At 51.4% G+C, this 23,696-nt stretch overlaps 1 protein-coding gene and 2 long non-coding RNA genes across 15 annotated transcripts in view; 2 read left to right on the top strand and 1 right to left on the bottom strand.

Moving 5' to 3' along the window:
* The window catches only part of Trappc9 (trafficking protein particle complex subunit 9), a 489,946-nt gene that overhangs the window by 239,455 nt on the left and 226,795 nt on the right, over positions 1-23,696 (top strand). The gene's annotated exons all lie outside the window — the stretch shown is intronic.
* Positions 1,547-13,045, bottom strand: LOC121824514 (uncharacterized). 10 transcript variants are annotated; one of them, XR_013046438.1, is made up of 6 exons: positions 7,169-13,045; positions 4,846-6,746; positions 4,544-4,694; positions 3,761-3,944; positions 3,473-3,658; positions 1,547-2,522 (listed from the first exon to the last, which is right to left on the bottom strand). It is a non-coding gene; the product is annotated as an uncharacterized LOC121824514 (long non-coding RNA). The 10 variants fall into 10 exon arrangements; XR_013046432.1 differs by lacking the exon at positions 3,761-3,944; XR_013046429.1 differs by lacking the exon at positions 3,761-3,944 and having other exon boundaries at positions 1,547-2,408.
* On the top strand, positions 14,391-17,449 carry LOC143269760 (uncharacterized). The gene is made up of 2 exons (XR_013046439.1): positions 14,391-14,518; positions 15,164-17,449. It is a non-coding gene; the product is annotated as an uncharacterized LOC143269760 (long non-coding RNA).

Below are 23,696 nucleotides of genomic sequence, written 5' to 3'. Positions count from 1 at the left end.
CCTCCTTTTTCCCTTAAGGCAAAAAAGCAGCAGAAGCTTCTAGTGCATCCGCTCTATTATTACTTCTCTGGTTATGAAAATGGCCAGATTGATAAAGGAGAAGGGCTTCCTAGTTCCCAAAATGTTCTTTTCCAGAGAGAACCATGAATATCTTCTGAAACACACCACCGCGTCCTGCTGCGACGCCTGTGCCGAGCCTCCTGCAGGAATTGCCTTATTAAAGTGTTCTTTTGATGGAGTGGGCTGGCATGCACAGGAAAAACTTGCTTCTGTTCAAAAAAACCACTCGAACATCATAAATATTTTAGGGAGTTTCATCTGCGCTCTGTTTTCTGTGCATTAATCTGCCATATTGATCACTTTTCAAGACAAAGTATCCTGCTTTGTTCTCACCAAAATCACACACACCACCACCAGTGTCTTTCCTTCTATGTTTGGTCCTCAGTTCATACGGAAGGTTCTCACCCCTGCCCCAGGAATCTGATGATTTCCCATCCCCTAACTCACATGTGCAGTCAGGCTCAGAACGTGAGGATTATGTGGTCTGTGTGTTCTGTCCCACCCAGTCCACTGGTACCCTATGCTAGTCATGTGCAAGGGTCTGTGTTGGCTGGCATGTCCTTTGTGCTTCTGGTCCCCCACGGCCCCATGTTCCAGAGGTGGCCACATACCAGGCCTGAGGCCCAAGCTGAGGAGTACGAGAAAAGGGAGCTTTCACTGGACATAACCTTTAGGATTCTTTTCAGAAACTGGTGGCGACGTCAGAGAGGGCATGGTGCAAACTGAAGAGAGGGTTTCTTTTCAAAAGCCTAGCGGTGGGAGGTGGGAGGTATGGCAAAGCAGTTGACTACAGCTGGCAACCTCTGGGGGACCCTGAAAACCTCCAGGTAGGGGGGCATAGGAGGACTGTGGGGAGAGCGGTTCCCCATGGGAGGACAAGGATCAGCCCACCTGGATTGTAGAGTTTCTTTTCTGGCCATACCCACTCTCCTGCCTCGTCTCTTGCTGATTTTGCCCACAGTTCTGGGTCCAGCCGGAAGCCCAGAGTGCAGAGAGCCTGGAGCTACTGTCGTCTGAGCCCTTCGCTTGCAGCGCGGTGCAGGCTAGAGGCAGGTTTTCAGGGACACACAGGGCATGTTCAGCCCGAAGGATTTAAGTGTCATTAATTTTCACAAGGCGTCTGTGCTGAATCTACCAAGCAGGCTTGTAATGACCCTCCCTAGTGTTCATTATAATAGGAAACAGGGCTTCGTGTCCCAAGATGTGACATGTAGCCCATGCTTTCAGGTGGAGAGGTTATGGGTTGGCAAATGAGGGGACAGATGTTTTGAGAGATTTGTTAGGTTGTCCAGCATCCCACAGTTTTTGTCGGGGACTGTGCTAGATGCTGATTTGGATTGTCTGTTCCATTCCACCGTCCCTCAGACCTTCTGTACATACAGGGCACAGTTATTTAGGAACAGAGGTTTGGAGTGGACTAAATTCTTGACCTCCCTACTTCCCAACTCATCCTGACAATCAGTGATTCAGATACCACCCAGAGAAAGTCTGCTATGTAATTTACTTACGATCTGTCAGTTTACATGCCTGTGCACACACGTGTGTATATCTGTCTTTCTCTTTACATTTTGAAAGCCAAGCATTTCACTTGACTCTTCATGCCTTTTCATTTCTCTCAGAATAAAGTCCAGCAGTGTTCCCAGGCCCCCTTGCCTCCTTACCATGCCAGCCCCATCTCTTCTCATAGCTGTGAGCGTTGGCACATGCTTATCTCTTGCCTGGGACCAGGACACTGTTCCTCCCAGCATCCTTCTCTGCACTGGTATGCCTTGAGTTCTCAGATGTCACTCCCCAGTGAGTGCTCTTCCCTACCCTCCTGCCAACTTGGTGCCTCCTTGTAATAACAGGTTCCACCCATCCTGGTAAGGAGCCACTTACTGAGTCTTTGCTGCTAATAGCTGGAGGCAGGCTATTCCTTTGTATATGCCGTTCCATTCAATACACAACCCTGTGCCGAACTGAGGATATGATAAGCAAATAAGAGAAGCAATGGCCCTCAGGAGGACTGACATGGGCCTAACACTGTGTAGTTACTGCATGATTGCCAGCCAGTCACAGCCCTAAGACATCAGAGAAAGGGGTCCAGGTGATCTGGGCTTGACAGCTGAGTGGAGGAAGGGGCAGGTGTCTGGTGTGGTTCCTGCCTGTGGCTTACCATGGCACAAGCCTCCTCTGACGAAGGTCACTGGCTGTCCCTTCTGTAGTTCTTTACAGTATCTTGGGGTTGTCACCACCCAGAGTCTGTGGAACCCAGGGCAGGAACTCCTCTTTGGGACAGTGTCCATGTGTCAGAGATGGCCTTCAGCAAATACTTCTTCTGACTGAACTCTGGGCCAGATGCTGAGCGGCTGTGAGGATGCAGGGCGGCTGTGAGGGTGAAGGGCAGCTGTGAGGATGAAGGGTGACTGTGAGGATGCAGGGCGGCTGTGAGGATGCTGAGCAGCTGTGAGGATGCAGGGAAACTGATACCAAGGGGAGGAAAGAAGATGGGTTGATATTTTGAGCATCTGCATGTGACTTGGACCTGTGAAGCCTAAGGAAAGTTACCTGGCAGGAGTCTCCTAACAAACCTTGGTTCATGAAGAGACAATGAGTGCAAATGCCTGGATTCCCTTTCTCCCTTCCCACCTTCACTTGCTCTGTGATGCCCTCCCAACAGCTTCCTCACCTTTGGCCTTGACTCACCTAGAGGCCTCCTGGACAGGCCCAGTTCAACTTGTTTCCTATTGGGACAGCCGCCATGAGAACACGTCCCATAGCCAGGAGCCTGTGGTAGGCATCATGCCTACTCCTCAGATAAGTCTAACAGGTGCTCTGGGGTAGGGTTCTAAGGTGCCTCCTTAGTTATAGCTTCCCTGGGATGCACAGGGAGAATGAACTGCAAGCCCAGTTCATTTCCTGGGATGCAGACCTTGGCTTGGATGGCATCGTTGCCCTTTGTTTAGGCGCCAGATGAGAAGGAAGGCAAGGAGGCTCTCAGAGTAGCACTAGCCTTGACTTTGAAGGTTCTGAAGGTTGAGCTCAGCCCATGATTCACCCACTGAGCATTCTGTCCTTTGTATTTCCTTTTGATCTGGGTACCAGACTTTTTTTTTTCTTTTTTAATAATGATTATGAACTGATTTGACCCAGCGAGATTTTGTTTCCCGTGTCCTTGCCATTCCAGGGATAGGCTGGGGTGGAGCCTCCTGCCACTCAAGACTGAGGCAATAGAGTGGCCCGCCCTGGGCTGCCTCCCTGGCTGCCATGCAGGAGAGTAAGGGGTAGGACTTAGGGGTAGTGGCAGGAGTACTGAGTGCAAGGCATTTCCTTCCCAGAGCCTCTGTCCACTGGGTGAGCAGTGTCAGCCACTGAGATGTTACTGAAGGGCAAAGCCAGCCCAGGAGTTGGGAGAGAAACTAAGAAGAGTTACCTCGGTAGAAGTTAAGTCTAGAAGACATCAGGATGAGCTGATCCAGAGAAGGAGGTCTTGATGTCCAAAGGAAGAAGGCAGCAAGAGGGGGTGCACTGGGGTGCCTTGCATAAGCCATGGTCCCAGAGAAGGCAGGCACGGTACCTCTAGCAGAAAGCATTGTTCTCATGGCTCTGAGACTCATACCTAACAACACAGAAGCAGGGAGGAGACAGATTCAACAGCATGAGTTGAGGCTCCAAAGAGCTGACTGTTGAGAATGAATTTCCAATTGATTTGTCAATTCACCATATGTTGGTGGAGTGTTCATTACGTGTCAGACGCTGTTTGAGCAGTCACCCTTTCCTGGAGATCTGCAGACGAAGCCTGTGGGTGCTGTCACTCATTATCCCTGTGTCACTGAGTCACTGACGGGAAGCCTAATACTGTAGGCTCTTTATTGGGAAGAGGATGGCCAGAAGTAGGGGAGGAACTGAGCAAGGAGAGAGGGGGAAGAGGGCCTCTTGGATTCCCTGTAAGCCACATTCTCACCAGTCAGGCTGCCACCTCTTGCTAGGAAGGTGGAAATAACCTAACAGGGCTTTCTGTGACTGTGCAAGCAAGTTTAGTGTTTGTGGCTTGGAGCCTTGGTATGGTACAGCACAGATAACTATCAGAGCCCGTTGGGGCGGAGTTAACTATGGCAGCTTGAACTTGGTCAGTGTGGCTGGTTAGGTGCAGCTTCTGTACCATGGGGAGTGTCAGAGAAGTACCATGTCAACCTCTTTGCTAGGCAAGGCTGAGGGCAGCAGTGTCCCCCCCCAAGACAGCACCCTGAACACAGCGTCACCAAAGCTGCCTCCTCCTTCAGAGCTGTGGCCTTTAAGCCACCCGGATAAATCATCAGGGATAACGTGGCTTGGTCGGGAGAGTCACACTGTATGTCCAGGCTAGCCTCAAACTTGCTCTATAGCCCAGGATGGCCTTGAACATGAACTACTTCTACTTCAGCCTTCCAAGTGCTGTCGCCATAGGTGTGTGCCACCACACCTGGCTCTGGAGCTGGCTCCCACACCACTTCCCACTACATACCTGTTATCTTTACAAATCGTTGCAAGTCCATGGACGGGTCTACAGTTACCCTCCTGGGGGGGTGGTCCTCGATGTGTTCTGTACCCCTTCATGTCTTCCCTCTTTAGTGTCTTCCTTTCTTGGCCCCGCTTCAAAATATGGCATCTCCTGGCTTGGAGAAGAAGTTTTACGGGGTCCACTCAGGCAGAGGTAGCAGCCCGCCCCCTGGTCTGCAGCCCACCCCCTGGTCTGCAGCCCACCCCTGGTCTGCACCCCAGAGCTGTCTGTGGACAACCTCTACATAGGTAGCACACACTACTTACGACCTCTTGCCATCTTTGTTTGAAGTTCTTGAATATAGACACAAGCTTCCAGAGCTGAGGATTCAGCTGTTGCCATTTTCTGCCCCTCTCTTCTGGGTGGATGGGCAGAGTGATAGATAACTCACAGACTCTGAAGCCAGGCCACCCAGGTTCAAGGCCTGGCTCTGTCTCTTCCCAGCCTGCTAGCTACTGTCTCCAGAGGTCATCAACAGCTCCTAGGAGAGTACCTAAAGTCAGGACTGTCAACAGCAAGTCTCAGCTGTGTCCCTAATACCTCCTCAACTCTGAGTGCTGTTCTAGAAGTTCATATTAGGGTCTCTCAACATGATGATTTTTTTCCTGGATAATTCTTTGTTGTGTTGGGGGGGGGTTATAAAATATAGGCTGTATTAGTTACTTTTCTGTTGCTGTGATAAGACCAAGACACCAAGACCAAAAGCAATGTAAGGAAGAAAGCAATTAATGTTGGTTTCCATAAGGCTGAAGCCTTCATAGCAGGGAAGGCTTGGTAGCCAGCCTGAGCAGGAAGCTGAATGATGAGTCCCCAACGTCCCCAACAGCCACTGACTGCGAACTAGTAATCAAGCCCAGGAGCCATTGGGGGTCTGGGGAGTGGGGCATTTCTGACTCAAACCACAGCATGGGGGAAATTGCGCAACATCCTTCACAGACTGCTGTAGCACTCAGCACTTCACTGGGTGTTGACTGTCAGCCTTTATATTGAAAAACATCCCCTGAAGGTGGAGGAAAAGAGAAAAGAAAAGAAAAGAAAAGAAAAGAAAAGAAAAGAAAAGAAAAGAAAAGAAAAGAAAAGGAAAGAAAAAAGAAAAGAAAAGAAAGCTTCTCTGGGGGTTGGGGGTGGGGAGCTCCTGCTTCTGGGTGGGTCCCTGCTCATTCCCCAGGATCCACTGAGGAAGTCTTACTGTTAGTCCGGTTTACTCATGAGGAAACAGCCACACAGTATTGAATTCCAGGTGCTTCCGGAAAAAAAAAAAAGATGTCCTAAACTTTCCTCAGTGGTCCAGAAAAGAGCTGATGGGACCGAGGAGGGAGTCACAGTGCTAAGCACAATGGAGACCTCTCTGCTCACCCTCGGCTCTCAGTCTGCACTTTGGGAGAGGCATAGCAGGGGGCCTTCAGGTTCTTTTCACCGGTTGGTTGCTCTGGCTGTTTGCACCCCTCCCCTGGTTTTTGTTGTTGTTTTGCTATTGGCTGTCAGCACTGTGTCCTCCTGGTAACTCCCAGTAAACCAGACAGTTCTCTGGCTCTTAAGAAACATTCTGTGTAAGGGTTGGGGATTTAGCTCAGTGGTAGAGCGTTTGCCTAGCAAGCGCCCTGGGTTCGAGCCTCAGCTCAAAAAAAAAAAAAAAAAAAAAAAAGAAACATTCTGTGTCACAACTCAGTGGAATAAGAGCCCCAGGGACACTGGGATCCAGCCACAGCCTGCAGGTTGCAAACTGAGCACGAACTACCCCTCAAGAAGCATCGTCTATGCAAATGAGACTCAGACCTCCAGTGTCCCAGGAGCCTACGCCCCCTCCTCTCCTGCAGGCCTCTGCAGTTACAAAGGGCCGGCCCTCCCATTCCCAGCTCCACCATGTCAGGAGCCAAGGGCTGAGGAGAGAGGTAATGCTGGCCCTGGAGAAAACCCAACCAAAACAAGGGAATGTGTGCTGGGCCACCGGCGCAGAAAGCATGTTCATTCTATAATCTGTTCTTTTGTTTGTTTGTTGTTGGGTATTTCATTTATTGAACATACATTTATTTTCAGGATATGCCAATGCAGATTCTGACTGCTCATATATATGGGAGTTTCAGTTTCACTGATGCTCAGGTTAGGATTTTCGATTAAATTTACACACATCTATTACGTCTCTTTCTTTTATTTTCACCTGAGTAGTCTGGAAAAAAAAATACCACACACATACACACATTACAGTTTTAAAAATTAGAGTTAACGTGGGGCTGTAAACTTTGAGAGAAGCAATCATTTTAAATTATATTAGTAACCACATAGTTTGTCTTCTACAGGGCGATGTGTGAGTTACAGCAAATGTTAACTACATTCTATTATGATCTGAAGGCAGATGCAAACTAACAATTAGCATATAAAAACTCCACAGAACAAAAGGAGCCTTCTGTCAATTAAACAGCCTCTGCAACCTCTGAGCTTTTACTGGGGTCAGATAACTGACCACCAGCAGGCAGGAAGGCAACCCAGCAAGCATTGTTATAAGCCCCAAGTCTATTATCACATAAAAGTACACTCCCTCCCCCAACCCCCGCCCCACACAACAAACAATCAGAACCACAAAATCCTTACGCAATTTCTTCCTGGCCGAAGGTTCTGGCATGATTCCTAGCCTCTGTTTCCTCATTTGTGAACCTAACAATAGGCTCTTCTCTGTAAATACTGAAGAATGAACGAGCACATCCAGGACACGGGGGCTTTTCCCTGGTGGGGGGGGGGCGGCATTCCTTGCGGCACCATATCTAGTATGATCCCCAGCGCGGTCAACAAATATGATGAAAATCCTTTGTCTTAAAGCTCTCCCAATACAAGATGCCATATTGCTGGATTTTTTTTAGAAATAGAAAAAGGTGGGACTTTGAAATTTCATCTTTTGGTTAGAAATTATTAGTGCGTCACAAATCGCCCTCTGGTGCGCGCTCGGAAACCCCGTTGCTTGAACGCACAAATTGCCCTTTGGTGTGCGCTCGGAAACCCCGTAGCTTTAACACACAAATTGCCCTTTGGTGTGCGCTCGGAAACCCCGTAGCTTGAACACACAAATTGCCCTTTGGTGTGCGCTCGGAAACCCCGTTGCTTGAACACACAAATTGCCCTTTGGTGTGCGCTCGGAAACCCCGTAGCTTGAACACACAAATTGCCCATGGGTGTGCGCTCGGAAACCCCGTAGCTTGGCTTTCTGGGTGACATAATCCAGAAGCTTTCTTAAAGCTCGTTTTTGAGGACGTGGTCCCTCTTGTGGTTTTGCAAAGCACGCACCAGTCTGCGATTAAAGCATTGGTTCGGCCGCCCGGTAGGGGTACGCCGGTCACCCCTGGCCTCTTTCACTAGGGCACCCAGGTTACCACTGCAAAAACACAGTCTTGAGTGTCCCAGAGTCTGCCCAACAACAGCGAGGAAGCCCAACCCTCCCACAGGAGGGGCAGAGAGGGGCGAGCTCTGGGAAGGGCCTGGCGTGGCAATGCCGTTTGTTCCCCATGCTCGCTGGTGGATCCGGCTAGGTTCCTTCCATTGAGCATTTTGCTGCTGCCGCCTGGTACTAAATACCTGAGTGAACACCCTCACCCCGCAGACCCGGTGGGACATTCATTTGTGTCGTATCCTAACTACGTGGATACTCTCACCCCGAGGACATTCTAAACTGTGGATCGCGTGTGACAGCATGGATAACCGAGGTAGATGCTGTCCCACTGGGACATGCGCCATGCGCCATGCGCCATGCGCCAGTCACCAACGGGGCACCCTGGTTTCATTGTTCCCTCTGTGCCTCCGCACCGAGTAGCTAGGCCGTCATTCTTACCCGCTAGATGGCATCGCAGAACACACTCGATACCGCACTGCCGCATTGCCGCGCCTGCGCACTGAGATCGGCTGGTTGCCACGCTGCCGCAGCAATTGTGTTCGGAGTATCCGCGTGGACGATCTTCCCGGCCGACTCAGCGGAGCATCCCTAGGCCTCAGACCCCAACGCAGCCACGCGCCGATACCCTGAAGATGCTGCCACAGTAGAGCCGCGCTAATTACCTGTGCGGCTTCACCGCGTAAGAATTGCTGGCCTTTGTGCCCACGCATAGAGGACTTGGACTATCCTTCTTACCTGATAGATGGCGCCATAGAGCGCGTCCCTACCCTGCAGAGTGCCGCATTGCCGCGCCTGCGCACTGAGATCTTGGCGGACTCGCCCTGCAGACTGCGTCACAACCGCCTCCGCACCAGATCTCGCCAGACGTCTCCAACCCTGCAGACTGCGGCACGACTGGGAGCTGAGCGGACATCTTGACCGCGCCTCTGTGTCCACGACCGAGGAGGAACCAGAGGCTATTGCGACGTTAGGCTGTGTGTGGTAGCCGATCCGAGTGCCGGCACCATGTATCTGTACGCTGCTGCCGTTCTTGTGGATGGTCCGGTTCCTCCAGGAAGAGCCGTGCCCTATTTGTTGAAGATGGTCGGGTAGAAGACCTACAGCACGGACCGCGGAGCCGGGAGTCTTCTGCTTGAGGTCTCTCATAACAATGTGGCCGAATGATGGGCAGGCGGCGGAGGCGCCGAAAAAATCCAGATGTCTGTGTTGGTGCAGCTCGTGCGTGGGCGGCCCTGAGGAAACTGCGAGCCCAGAACCCTACAGCTCTCGAACCGACTGGAAGCCTGGCCGATCTTTTCACCCTGGAGACGCTGGCACAGAGGCTCGCCATCACCCTGTGGATAGGTGCATTGTGGTCGTCACATAATGATCAGCCATGGAAGGTTCCCAGCCGCCTGGCTGGGACTTGGGCGTATGCCCTTACCCAGCCATTACCTGCCCAGCTTTTTGTCATCTTGATCCTGGGGAACTATACATATTTGTGGCTACACTTCAGTGACTGAACGGATGTCGTTACCCTGCGGATAGAGGCCCAGGGGGGCCGCGCACGGATACCCGGCAAAACGGCCTTGTGGGGGTGGATAGCTTTAATGGCGCAGTAAGGTTTTGTGTGGTATTCTTACTCCCGCGGATGGTGGCGCAGCGGAGCTGTGCACTGATAATCTCAGAGCACTTTACCTTGCACTGCTGCTGTTTGCGCACTAAGGAATTAAGAGTATGTCCTTATTTTGGATGATGGTTTAACAGAGTCGGTACTACCCGGTGGATGCCTGCATTGTGGTGTTTGCATACCAGATGCCCGAGTGGATCTTATCCTGGGGATGTTGATACAACAGAATTCCTTATCTTGTGGATAACTGCGTCATAGCAGCTGTGTTTGAAAGGCCTAAGAGGATCTTATCCCACGGATGGTTTCCAAGCGTCCTCCTCCTGCGCGTAACCACATTGCGACTGCCGCGTTTTGTTGTAGGGATGGGGGCACCGCGGAACGTCCTTCTTTATTCTGTGGGCAGCTGCATAGTGGTGGCGCGTACTAAGGATCGGAGCGGATCTTAGCCCCAGATATGGCGGTATAGTCAAGTATTTAGAACCCGCGGGAGCTGTACGGCCATAGCTGCGCAGTAAGGTTGAGGATGGTGGTACGACCGACCGAACACTTTTACCATGTGGATATATGCGCTGTGGTGGCTGGGCATTAAGGATCCGGGCTGGTGTTTTTCTGGAGCTGGTGGTACAGCGAAAAGCGTCCTTTCATTGTCGCATTGCGGCAGCTGCGCAGTAAGAATCTAGGCAGATAGCCTCATCTTGTGGATGGTGGCGCCATCTTGGGGATGGTGGCGCAGTGGAGCGCCCTCTCTCTGACGGTGACCTCATTGTTGCGGCTGCGCATTAAGATCTGGGATCTGTAAAGATGCGTCACAGCTACATCTGCACACCCAGGATCCGGGCAGATGTTTTTACTCTGTATGTAGCTGGGTGGATGACCTCAGCCTTGTGTGCCACCATGTTACCGTGGAGCCCCGTGTCGGTAACCCTCTGGATTGCTCTTATTCTGTGAATAGTTGCATCCCCGGGGCCATGCTCTCAGGACCTGCTCTAAGAATGTGGGTGGGCTTTCAAACCCTCCGGTCTGTTAACGGGTGCGTTTGTGCATCAGGATCAGAGCGTTTACTTCCACAGAACGTCTCACAGCAGGGAGCTGGGCGGATGTCTTTGTCCTGAGAGCTATGGTATGGCCCGGTGGAGTCTTTGCATTGTGGATAGCCACACTGGGTGGCATGCTAAGGACCCGGATAGGCTCTGTAGCCCTGCAGACGGCGTCACAGCTGCATTCACACATCCAAAGCCTGGCTTGGTGTTTGTACGTTGCAGATGGGCACGCTGTGGAGCTTACTGTACTTGACTGAGGAGCTGCATTAGCACAGTCACCCTCATGACCAAGGGTAGACATCTTTATTCTGGGGTTGATGCAGTAGCGCTGGGTGGTGATAACCCAGTAGGGCATCTCACCTCCCGGGCAGCTGCATGGGTGTCATAGGCACCAGGATGACTTGGGCAGACATCTCTGCCTTTGGGTTGGTGGCAGAGTGGAGGTGTGAATAAAACCAGCCAAGTTTCCATCCGGTTGCTACTACATCTGGAGGACTCCATAGGGCTTCCTTGCCCTCAGGAAGCCATGTTGCATCCCACTGAAAATGTAGTTGGATTTCTGCTCTCTGTGACAGCAGCACTGCTTTGAGTGAGAAACAAGAAGGCGGGTTGAGGGTGGTACCATGTGGTCAATGGTAGAGTGAGGACCTGGCCAGCAAGCCTTATCTTATAATGGAGTAGCCTATCTTGATGTCATTACCTTAAAGATGGCTGTGAAAGTTACCAGTTACCATGGCAGGTGTCCTTGTCCTGAAGATGGTGAAACTGCAGAGCTACACATTGATCATCCAGCTGGGGTCCTCACTGTGGTTCATGGCTATGGCTGTGTGGGAGTGATTGGGCGGATGCCCTTACTGCGTTGCTGGGGCAGAATGGAGCTCTCTGCAGGGAAGGCATCGTCAACGTGGACAGCGGTGGCTGTGCACTGAGTGGCTGGATTGATGGCCGCAGAGGATGGCGGCCCAGGGAAGCTGCAGACCCATAAACCAGTTGGCTTTCTTCAGACTGTCAATTTTAGCATGGATGCTACAGCTCCAAGGAACTGGTTGGGTATCCTTACCCAGCGAAGAGTGGTGCACTCTGGGTGTTTTCTGAAGACCTGGGCAGGTTTTCCAACCCTGCCAAGTACTGTCGAATTGTGGCTGGGCATGCACCAAGGAGGCCCAGGTGGACAGTCTTCTTCCTCTTTGGATTGCAACAGGACTCTCGTCACACCCTGAGGACCACAGCAGTCTCTGTCATCTCAACCGGGGGGAATCTGGAAGGCGTTTTGCTGGCTTCGATTCACGGTGGTAGCTGCTGTTTGTGAGCAGTGAGGCGCTCTCTGGGTCCCCTCCCATGGGACTACCCGGTCCCCTTTGCCGTGCCACATTTGCTAGGATCTTGTGGCACACTCAAGACTTTCAGTACTGACTGGAGGAGAAGACCTCTGCATTGCTGGAGCTCCAAGGGCACAGACATGCCTGCTCTCCAGCGTGCAGATCCTCTCCTGTATCCAGTCCCTTCAGAACTCAACCAGGTTCCACTCCAGGTTTTTCCAGGCTCTATTGACACCAGAAACTCCCAACTTCTAGCGGCTCCAACTGAATATCTTGGAGTCGTCTTTCACGCTTCTCTTTAGCCTCCATGCTTAGCACTGTAGTGATTTCTGTTTTCTCTGCCTCTTTAATGCTTCCAATGTCTTGCAGCTTTGATTTTACTCCCACCCCTACCCCTGCACCTTTACCTCTGCTCCTTGCCTCCCTCTGGCTCTACCCCATCCTATCCTCGCTGAATAGGTTGAAGGAATAGATGAGTACATGGCTACCTTACTGTCTTTGTCAAAGCTATTCCTTTGAACTGCTTTTTTTTTTTTTTATTTATTATTTTTTTTTATTTTTCAGATAGATGCAAGGCTGCCGCCTCCATTCCATCAGGTCTTTGCTGAACTCTATAAACTTGTTAACCCAGCAGCAAGACATGGATTGTAGCCACTCTCTCTTTTCCCACCCAGGGCAATTAGTTTGGATTGCCACCATAGCTCCCTAACTAGTTTCTAGTGTTTCCCCCCAGTAGTCTGTTGTTCATAGGTCCCTTAGTAACCCCATCCAAACCAAAGTGAGATTCCCAGCTGTGCCTCTCTGGCTACTCAGAAAAAAACCCACAATCCTTACACTGGCCTTTCCCCAGTCCCTCCCTCTTCCTCTGTATTTATCCCCGCTCCTTCCCCCTCTCCCTGGCCCTCAGCCCTAGTTTATCCTTGCCGAACAGATCAAAGGAATATGTGGATACATATATCCACACCTCCGTGGAAACTCTTACGAATTGTTTCTCCAGGTAGCCATGAGGCTGCCCCCTCCCCTCCAACAGGTCTTTGCTGAGCTATAAGCTCATCAGTGCAGTAGCAAGGCATGTATTATAGCTATACTCTTCTCGCCTAGCCCCCCAAACCCCCCGAATTCCTCACCCCTAGCCCCCCCCAGCCCCCCCCGTTCCTCACTCCCAGCCCCCCACCCCAGCTCCCCCGGGTTCCTCACTCCCAGCCCCCCACCCCAGCCCCCCGGGTTCCTCACTCCCAGCCCCTCACCCCAGTCCCCCCGGGTTCCTCCCAGCCCCCCACCCGAGTCCCCCCGGGTTCCTCACTCCCAGCCCCCCACCCCAGCCCCCCGGGTTCCTCACTCCCAGCCCCCACCCCAGCCCCCCGGGTTCCTCACTCCCAGCCCCCACCCCAGCCCCCCGGGTTCCTCACTCCCAGCCCCCACCCCAGCCCCCCGGGTTCCTCACTCCCAGCCCCCACCCCAGCCCCCCGGGTTCCTCACTCCCAGCCCCCACCCCAGCCCCCCGGGTTCCTCACTCCCAGCCCCCCACCCCAGTCCCCCCGGGTTCCTCACTCCCAGCCCCCCACCCCAGCCCCCCCGGTTCCTCACTCCCAGCCCCCCACCCCAGTCCCCCCGGTTCCTCACTCCCAGCCCCCCACCCCAGTCCCCCCGGGTTCCTCACTCCCAGCCCCCCACCCCAGCCCCCCGGGTTCCTCACTCCCAGCCCCCCACCCCAGCCCCCCGGGTTCCTCACTCCCAGCCCCACACCCCAGCCCCCCGGGTTCCTCACTCTTAGCCCCCCACCCCAGCCCCCTGAGTGTCTTCACACTGAACAAGATGCTTGTATACTGTCTTTTGCTTGTAGTGTTTTCCTGTTGCTTTAGGTAAGCTTCCTGTGGAGGGGTCCCCTTTTTGGTGATTGTTGTCTTCTAAGTGTGTCTGTTGTATTGTATCTTCAATAAATAAAATTTGCAAGTGTGCCTCCTGAGGAGCATGGGAAAGTTCTTTGGAGGTTAGAACCTTCACTGAAGTAAGGGGCAGGGGATTTTCCCTGAGGTCGTATCTGGCTGGCAGCCAGAGACCCACCCTAAGCTTAGGAGGAATGGCCTCTCCTGCTCCTTTTTCACCTCCTGCCTCACCCCTACTTGCTGTCTTTGTGAACTACTTGCTTGCTGAAGATGCAGCTGTGTGCGGGTGTGTATGAGTGTGTGTGCCCACTCCAGTGTGTGCACACATACTTGTGCATGTGAGTGTGCCTGTAGCAACGAGGCTGCCCAGCAAGCCCCAGGGATCCCCCTTATCTCTGCCACTTCTCTAGTACTGGGGTTATAGGTACATACTGCCATGTCCAGCTTTTTTAGGTGGGTTTTGGGAGCGGGGGAGTGCCCCAGGGCTTCATGCTTCTGGGGCAAGCGTTTTTTACAGGTGAAGTTATTGCCCAGTCATCAAGATGCAGTTCATAATTTGTGTATCTGCTTCAGGATTTCAAACACACACTGGCCAATCTCACGTGAAGCCGATGGAAAGGTGAAAGCCTCCTTCCAGTACACACGATTGACTGCCCTCAGCCCCAGCCCAAGGAAGTTCTTCCTATTGTTATCTGGGGTCTGCCAGGTTTGTATCTAGAGACGGTCGTCACCTTGTTGGGTCTGTTGACTCTCCAGCGTTGAGGAGCTGCTTAGGTCTCCAGTCAGACAGCTCCAGGTAGAGCATGTCTCTAATGCTCTCTAACGCTCACAGTGTCCTCGCTGCCTGTGCAGCTTGATGCGTGACTAGGAAAGGCACCTAGTGGTTAGCGTCTCAGAGAAGGCCTGTATTGCAAGGCGATACCAGATTGGGCTTCTCACAGTCTTACTCCAGCTAGGCCTATTTTAAAGCACACTTAAAATAATAAAAAAATAAAATAAAAAACAGGCCTACCTCTGTTGATCACCTGTCAGTTTCTGTTGAGGCGCCTGCTATGAGTCGGAAAGATCCTCATGGGTTGGCAGAGAGCTGGTAAGGATGATTCATGAACCCAGTTGTGAGTCTGGGAATGGAGGCGACTAAAACCCAAGTTATAGAGGGCCACCCACCAGGCTTTAGTCTTAGAGATGGGCTCTACATGGTGTCATGGAGCTAATAGCCATCTTGTTGGCCAGGCTTAAGCTCCTTGCTCGAAAGTATAGGGCTGCTTATAAAGAGGGCCCTTGCTCTTGAGGACTTCCCTCCCCTTCTCCTTATTGCTGACTCCTCCCTCTCCTCTTGTGACTGCCTTAGAGAGCTTTACCAAGCACTGGAAAATGCCAGGTACAGAACTAAGGAGCCCACCTGTAGGAGATGTGTGACCAGAGAAGCATGCTAGAAGAAAGCGAGGGGACAGTCCTCATCCCAGATTCCAGAGGGGCTCAGGCAGTTCAGATGCAGAAGAGAACTGAGTGTGGTCCGTGCACAAGGTGACGGTGACACACAGGGTAGAGTGGGAATTCTCGCAGGACACAGTGGTGAGGGCTGAAGTGCGGTCTGTGTGCCGAGTCCCACTTCTGTCGTGGTCATGAAGTCACCGATATCACCATTGGGCAGATTGGTAAGGGACTCAAGTAGTCCGGGTTCTCGTAATTGCTGAGCGGCAGAGCCAGCATGTTGGATGTTCCTGACTCAACAGTCCATCCTGTTAACCCTGCGCTGTGTGTTTATCACACAGAGATGCAAGCATGGGGCTTCCAGAGGTCTGCCAAACCTTTCCACTGGCCCCCTCACCACAAATGGGCCTGTTTTGAGGTTCTCCTCTCCTCATCAGGTTCTGGCCAGACTTAGGCAGTGGTACCTTTGGTCACAATGCACAGACGGAACGGACCAGGAGAGGTGATTTGAGAACAGATGGCCCCTGGTTCTTGGATTCATTAGCTGGTAGGTGGGTCACTCAAACCCTCTGATACCATTTTTCTTCTTTGTAAAATAAGAAAAAGAGTACACATAGTGCTCCAAATTCTGCAGGCCAGGGAAACCTGCTGTCTGTAAGCAGAGTTTGTGCTCCATTAATGGACGCTTCCGTGGGTGATTTGCGGAGAAGCTGTGTGGAATGTCTGGAGCTGGCCAAGCAAGCAAGAAGGCTGTTGGATTGAGGGAGCCACGGAGACCAGAGCTGCGGCTGGCCAGGGTTCTGGGGCAGGAGTGTGGGGCTGGCTGGAGGTGGGTCAGCAGGGGTGGGATGGGGCAGCCGTGGAAGGCCTTGGAAGCTGAGCTGGGGTTTGACCAAGTCATTGGCAGTTGATTGAGACGGCTGGGTGGGGGTAATTGTAGCTCTGAGTTTTCAGTTCTCGTTATTTTTGTAACTTCATCACGGCAGCGGCGCAGAAGCCTTTGAAGCCGACTTCAGAGGCCGCTGCCTCCACTGCACCCCTCCCCCCACTTCCAATGTCTTTCATCTCTGCCGCTATCTAGATCACCACAGTTAATTATTTCCCCCAATATTAGCTCCCTTACTCTGCGACTTTGTGACGAGGAGGAGGCTTTCCATCCTCTCTCCAGGAGAACCTGGTCATTTCTGCAGGAAACACCCTGGGCAGCAAGATTTTGGCAGCCTAAAAGTGGAGGCATCGGAGTAGCCACTCATATGACTACGGTGTGCAGGGTTGTTCCACTGAGCTCACTCTCTGGGAGTGTGGGAATGTATCTGGGGCTCCAGAGGCCTCTATCAGTAGCTCCTCCAGGAGCAAGAAAGAGTCACAGCAGCTGGTCCACCCTTCCCCTGGCCTTCCTTATCCACTTGGGTTAGGTATTTATGTGCATCAGGCCCAGTTTAGCCCTGGGTTAGAAAAAGGAGGAGGAGTCACAGCTGAAACAAGGAGGCAGGTCCCTCAGGGAGGCACAGGGAGTGAAGGACAGGACAGGGACAGCCTAGGACAGGTGTGTGGGTACGGGTAAGGGAGATGCACTGCCTGGCTATGGGCTCGGGAATTGCACCTGGCTCAGCTTTTCATGGGGCAGGGGCATGGGCTCCTATCCAGGAGGTGAACTTCACAGGACTTGTTCTCCTGTTTAGGGGTGCTTCCCTTTCTCTGTGCGGGCTGGGCTTGGGTCTTTTGGGCCCTGACCCTTCATTCTCCTAGCTCCTAGCACCCAGTCAGTGTGTCTCTAAACAGTCATACACATCATGCAACGGCATCCTTTGTGCTCTGCTCCCAGCTGGCTGGCCACCTCCCTGCAGGCACGGGGTCACTGTTAACGCAGCCTGGGGTCAGGGGGACCACGTCTGCTGTGTAAGCATCTGCCTACCCCAGCCTGGACTGGTCTGGTCAGCCTTTTGCTTTGAAGGGAGGACAGGTCACCTGAAGAGGGGGAACAGCAGTTTTCAGGGCCAGTGATGAAGTGTGCCGGGGGCCTGGCACTGGACTTGCACAGCCTGGATGTCCGGGAAACAAGGAATTATTTGGATTCGCTTCAATCCCTAGGTCTTCCAGGGAATCTGGAAATAAGTCACCCGGTGACGAAGCCAGCAGAGATAAGATCATGAGGATATGGTTTTTTTTTTTTTTTTTTTTTTTTTTTTTTTTTTTTTTAATGTGGCAGTTGTTTAATGTCAGGCAAAATGAAGATGAAGAAGAAGAGGAGGAGGAGGAAGAGGGGTGGGGGGAAGGAGGGGTAGGGGTAGTAGTAGGAGGAGGCAGAAGAGGAGGAGGAGGAGGGGGAAAGGGGATGAGGAGGAGGGGGGAGGAGATGAGGAGGGGGAGGGGGAAGAGGAGGAGAGGGAGGGGATGAGGAGGAGGGGGATGAGGAGGAGAGGGAGGGGATGAGGGGGAGGGGAAGGGGGATAAGGAGGAGGGGGATGAGGAGGAGGGGAGGGAGAGGAGGAGGAAGAGAAGCAGTAGCTGCAGCTGCTTGCCCTCTGATGCAGGTTTACTGTCAACACAGAACCCCTGGAGGAGCTGAGTCCCTTGCCTTAGTTCTAAGCAGGTGTCGTCCCAGCAGGGAGCCTGCTGTAGGAGCAGTTGGAGGGGGCAGAGTGCTGACAGATGTGTGGTATTGCAGGTCTTTCCTTAGCAAGGGGCAGAACCTATGTTCAGATGGCAGTGCCTAGTGAACCTCAAGCCCTGCCCACCTGCACATGTACCAGTGCTGAATAGAAACCGGCAGTGTCTCTGTCCCGTTCTGATGGTGTAGATGGGGTGTGTTTCTCTGTGTGAGGTCTCAAGTCTCCTGCTCTCCTTGTCCATCACACATTGAGCTCTTGTCCTGTGCCGGTCCACTGTACGGCTGAGTTATCTGTTCTGTTCAGTAGATGCTCAACCACCCTAGAGAGGCAGGTGGGAAGGTGAATCTGCCAGCCACGGCCCTTCACTTGTTCTAAACACAAAAAGCTCCCAGGTAAAAAGGCTTTGCTTGGGGACAGTATCAAACTCCTTTCGTGCATCCTGACAGACATTCCCAGGAGGCTGGCTAGGGTGTACCTTAATTCCACTGACTGAGAATGTTTTTTATGTGTCCTTGACACATCGAGGGTCTGATCGTGGTGTGCCCTGCTATACGGTGTGTGCACCTCATACCTTTCTGATCTCTGAAGAACATCTGACCTCCAGGACTCCACATGAGCTCTGAGTTCTGACCTAAGGAGCTTGGTGTGGAGGGAGGCCATAAAGCACTAGCCAGGGCCTGCATCAGGGAAGGCAGTTGGAAGCAGGCGGCTCCTGAGTTAGGCTGTAAGGTGGGTGGGAAGAAGAGCAAGCTTAGCTTGACATCAGCAGGGTGAGGGGGCTTGGAAGGAAGCTGTGCCACCACAGTGCAGACAGGACTGACTTGCCATTGACGAAGGGAGCTGTTGATACAGGTTTTCCGATTTTAAATGCTGAACCTCACTATTTCAGGGAGGTGTGGATCAAAACCATGGGCAGACACCCTTTACACCATCGGAATGGCCACCATTGAAGACGATGTAGAGAGTGCTGGCAGGGATGCTAAGGGTGCTCCTTACACTGTGGTGAGAAGGTGAATTACTGTAGCCATTGCGAAAAACTAAAAATAGAACTACTTAATGATCCAACAATCCTCCTGCTAGGTGCACGCCCCAAGGACATAAAACTTGCACACAAAGGAGATATGGGTATTCCTGTGCTGATTACAGCACTGTTCACAAAAGCCTGGTGTAAAAGCAATCTGTTCATAGATGCTTCTCACAGGATGAATGGGATAAGCACTATGGGTGCTATCTATCTCTATCTATCTATCTATCTATCTATCTATCTATCTATCTATCTATCTATCTATCTATCTATCTATCTATCTATCTATCTATCTACAATAGAATACTGTTTAGCCACAGAAGAGGGTGTGATCCTGGCACGTGTGATAGCATGGATCAGGCTCACACTGTGTTAGGTGAAATCAGCCAGGCACAGAATGGCCAATGCTGCATGGTCTCCCTCGTATATGGACTCTACAGGAGTTGATCTCCCAGAGAGTAGATTGCGGTGGCCGGGGCATAGGAATAAGCTGACGGTTATGAAGTTACAATCAGAAGAAATGGGCCACACAATAGGGTCGATGTTGCATAATGCAGTGTCCCTCAGAAGAAAGGGCTGAAAGTTTGATGCAGCAGGAATCCAAGTTCAAGGTCACGGGGGGTGGGGGGGTGGGGGGGTGCCAAGTCCCTGACTGACCACTGTTGAGTGTTTGCTTGGATCCAGACTTGGCCTTGTATCTCATAAGTACGTTATCGTCACATGCCTATCAAGAATAATTTAAAGATACAAGCCCCAGAGAAAGACAAACATAAGACAGTAACCAACCCTAGTCCCCAGGGACAGCAGTTACTACCATTATGTCTGTCACAGACAGCACGGATGAGAGCCTTATCAGCAGGGGATATCCCTCCCAATGTCATGTCACACCATACATATATTTAAGTGAAGCTTTACAAGTTAATTTTACTTTAATATAACTGAGGAGAAAGAACGATGATAAAATTGAAAACCGTGTTTATTTACAATGAGAAAATTTATTCCCTATGAGACCCCCGAAGGTGAAGAAGAAAGATAGTGAAGAGCCCGAAGAAATACAGTAGTTACATTCATAATTAAACCACGTGTTTCAGTTTTCTGGGTTGTAGATTGTGTGTGTGTGTGTGTGTGTGTGTGTGTGTGCTGTGTGTGTTGTCTATGTATGGATATGTGCATGTGAGTGTGAGTCAGAGGCATTGGACCCCTGCTGGGCTAAAGTTAGTTAGTTATAAGCTGCCTGAGCTGAGTGCTGAGACCCAAACTCCAGAACTCAGGTCCTCTGCAAGAACAGTGTATGCTCCTAACCATGGAGCTGTCTCACCAGATCCTCCCCCCGCCTCGTTAATTCTTGCTAGGAAAAAAGGGTGCTCTTTTCCTCACCCCTCCCATATCTCTCTCCCTGCCAACTCATTTTGTCTCTTCTAAGTTTTATGGCATGGATGATGTCCTGAGTTGATGATTTCACAAGCCCTCGGGCCTTCTTTCTTACTGAAGTGGAGAGATGCTCATAGCCTGCCCTTGGCATAGCCATCCATCCATTCACAAGGTGGTTTGTCTTTCTGAGTGTGTGAATCTTACTGTAACTGGAATTTTTAGAGGAAGAGGCTGCAGCATCTCAACAGGCTAGGCTTGGTCACCTCTCCACACAGGCCAATTAAAGACAGATGATGATGAGAAGCAGAGAGGTGTAGTCAGTGTGGCCGCACTGGGAAGAGGAAGGCATAAAGGGGTCCAGTGACGGCCAAGTCTGTCTTTGTGGTATTGATGGGAACTTTGGGTTTAAACAGAGGCAAGAGGTCATAAGGCAAGAGGTATGTGAATTAAGCAGTGGTCCATCCCTGCCTTTCTCAGGTCAGGTCCTGAGATGTGGTCTGAAGTCCTTATGGCTGATGGTACAAACTGGTCCTCAGGAGACAATTGCTTCTGTTTGCCTGCCTTGCCCTTGTGGATGCCTGCCCTCATCTGGGATTGGTCTGTCCTCTGAGGTTGTGTGACTACAGGTTTAGGGCAGTGATGTATCTCTGTGTTTTCAGCTTTGAAAAGGGTTGAGATAGGTTAGGCGGACCCTTGAGTGCTAACATGCTGACCTGTGAGGTAAGCAGGCGACGCCAAGGAGACACAGAATGTCAGTGGAGAGGCCAAGCTGTGTGCCTGAGTGAGGAACTGGCGTTTCCTAGCAGACACAGCCTCCAAGAGCCTGTTCAGTTATTGTTAAGAGTTCTTTTGCTTGAGGATGGCTACCGTTGGACAAATTCCTACATCTTCTGCACAATAAGCCAGTCACTAAAATACTAGCTCGGTGACCGGTATGTGTCAGGGTTTGAGGCATCAATGGGGTGTGCAGGACAAACAGACTCATGTGATCTTAGTGGAGAGGGAAAGTGACGAGGGTAAACACGGGAAAATGACTGCTGAGCACAGCCCTTCTAGGAAGAGACGTAGCAGAGGGAGGCCGAGGCTGGTTTAACTAGGACAGATGGACACACATGGCAGACGTGCCAAGGCTTAGGCTTTAAATGGTCCTCATTCTCGAGGAGCTGGGAAGACAGAGCCTGGGGTCCTGGGGACATCACGGCAGACCCTGAAGGGTGTGCTTGGCCTTGAGTCTGTGTAGTGGTGCTGTGGGTGGGGGGAGGGAAGGGTGGGATGGCACAGCCCGGCGTGACAGGAGCAGATGGAGAACGATGGGTGCCTGGCATAGGCCTAGCAGCCTGAGCCCAGGAGACGGCGACGGTGCAGCAGTTTGAGGAGAAGCCACCGTGGGAGCAGGGAACCAGGCAGAGAGCTCCCTCCTTAAAGCGCTGGAAGAAAGGCCAGAAGAGCCACTCACTGTTGGCTGTGAGCACAAGCACAGGCCCTGTTGGGTGGCTTTGGTGGGAGAGTACACAGGAGCCCTTAGGCTCTAGAGGGTTCCACAGCAAAGAACAGAGGAGAAGCCTTGGCTGGAGGGAGGTGGGTGAGGAGAGCCCACAGTTCCTCAAGTTGTGGTGATCCCCCCAACCATAAAATTATTTCCGTTGCTACTTCATAACAATTTTTGCAGTTTTGCTACTCTTATGAATCATAACGTAAACGCCCGTGTTTTCGGATGTTCTTAAGGCGACCCCTGCGACGGGGTCATTTGAACCTCAAGGGGGTCGTGACCTACAGGTTGAGAACCAGTGCTCTCAAGCTTTGGCCCCCCAGAACTAGGATGCACAGACAGATGTATCTTGTGCCCAGTTATAAGGACTTTTAGTCACTTCTCACTGATAAGGGCCTTGGGGCCCCCGTCCTACCTGTAAGGGAGAGAGCAGCCCTGCTCTGGGGGCAGGCACAGCTGACACCCCCACTTTCCGGTTTCATGTTGGCCTTCAGGGAAGGCAGGTTAGGGGCCTAGATCTTGGATGCAGGCCCTTATGCTTTGTGCAGGGTTTGGGTATTGTTCTGTAGCCATCCAGAAGCCCGTTAGCCAGGTAAGGCTTGTGCTCAGCACAGATGTCACCCACGGAGGTAGCCATTACCTGTAGATTAAGAACAGCTGGGTCCCATCTAAGGCAGCAATGGACCGAAGCAGGAATATAATGCCACCTCCACGGTACCATCCATTCAGGGTATTTTAGTGGACAATTTTGGACTGGTTGAGATTCATGGCTATTATAGCAGTGTAACATGTTCAGTATAGAAAATATCAAAAATAATGGAGGACAAACAAAATAAAAACTAGCCGTGTTTTTTGCATGCCTGTATATATTTTTCCCACACACATTCTTGAGTGCCTGCTCCATGGTAGGTCTTTTTCCAAGATTTTGGTTAAAATAGTCCTTTTCATGGGTGTTTATTTCCCTGTCTGCCTCCTGCGGAAATGAACGACCAGAGAGGGAAATGGTGTGCCTGGTCTTACAGTGGGTGCAACTCGAGGCTCGCCAGAATCCAGCTCTTTCCAGGTCGCTCTGATGGAAACGCTGTCCTGTTTTTTCTATGTCCTCCTGGTGACGGTCACATTTCTATGTTTTTCACTCAACATTCATCCTCTTTCTAATCTTAAAGGGTTTGTATGTTATGGGAACACGCTACATGTTTTATTTATTTTCTTCTCTCAAATGTTGGGCATTTTGCTACTGGTCTCTTTATCACTAATTTTTTTTTTTTTTTTAAAATAAACTCTCTTGTGACAAGCATAGTGGGCCCCTGTGGAAAGATTGTGACTAAATTCCAGATTGTCTTCTGAGTGTTCTCGGAGGTAGAGTGATTTCGTCAGGAGCTAGGAACGTCATAAGTCCTTGGGTACTTGCTGTCAGATTGCTCTCCAGAAGAGCTGTCCCTAGCCAGTGTCCCCAGCTGAATGTGAAGACACTTAATCCCCTCCCTCGACAGTGGCGGACGTCCTTGTTATCGCCTCAGACCTATGTGGGCTTAGCTGAAAAGGTACCATTTTGTAGTCTTGAACTAAATCAGAACATTTAGATTTCTTTTTTAACAAACTGGGGAAAGAATGGTTTATCTCTCACATTTTTTTTTTTTAAGTAGGAAAATTAATCTGAATATTGAGTGAACAAAAATACAAAATTAAGAACATTTGGTCCAGGGCTGGACTCTTTGAAGCAGTATTTTCAAATTTAGTACTCAGTAATCCTTACCATGGATGCCCCTTGCACACCTCTGTCACAACCGTCATGTTAATTAGGTGGTTAAATTGCTCAGAGAGATCTGGTGGTGCTGACCCCAGGGCCTCTTTCACCTGCCTTTGCTATTTGGGAGATGCGAATGCCCCGTTTCTGAGCTTTGGGGTTGGGGTTGTCTCAAACGCGCCAGTCCCAGACAAGTGCTGACTGGGC

The sequence above is a fragment of the Peromyscus maniculatus genome, chromosome 20 (assembly GCF_049852395.1).
Source record: "Peromyscus maniculatus bairdii isolate BWxNUB_F1_BW_parent chromosome 20, HU_Pman_BW_mat_3.1, whole genome shotgun sequence".
NCBI lineage: Eukaryota > Metazoa > Chordata > Mammalia > Rodentia > Cricetidae > Peromyscus > Peromyscus maniculatus.
The sequence above is the reverse complement of the archived record's forward strand: the minus strand, read 5'-3'. Positions and strand labels throughout refer to the sequence as shown.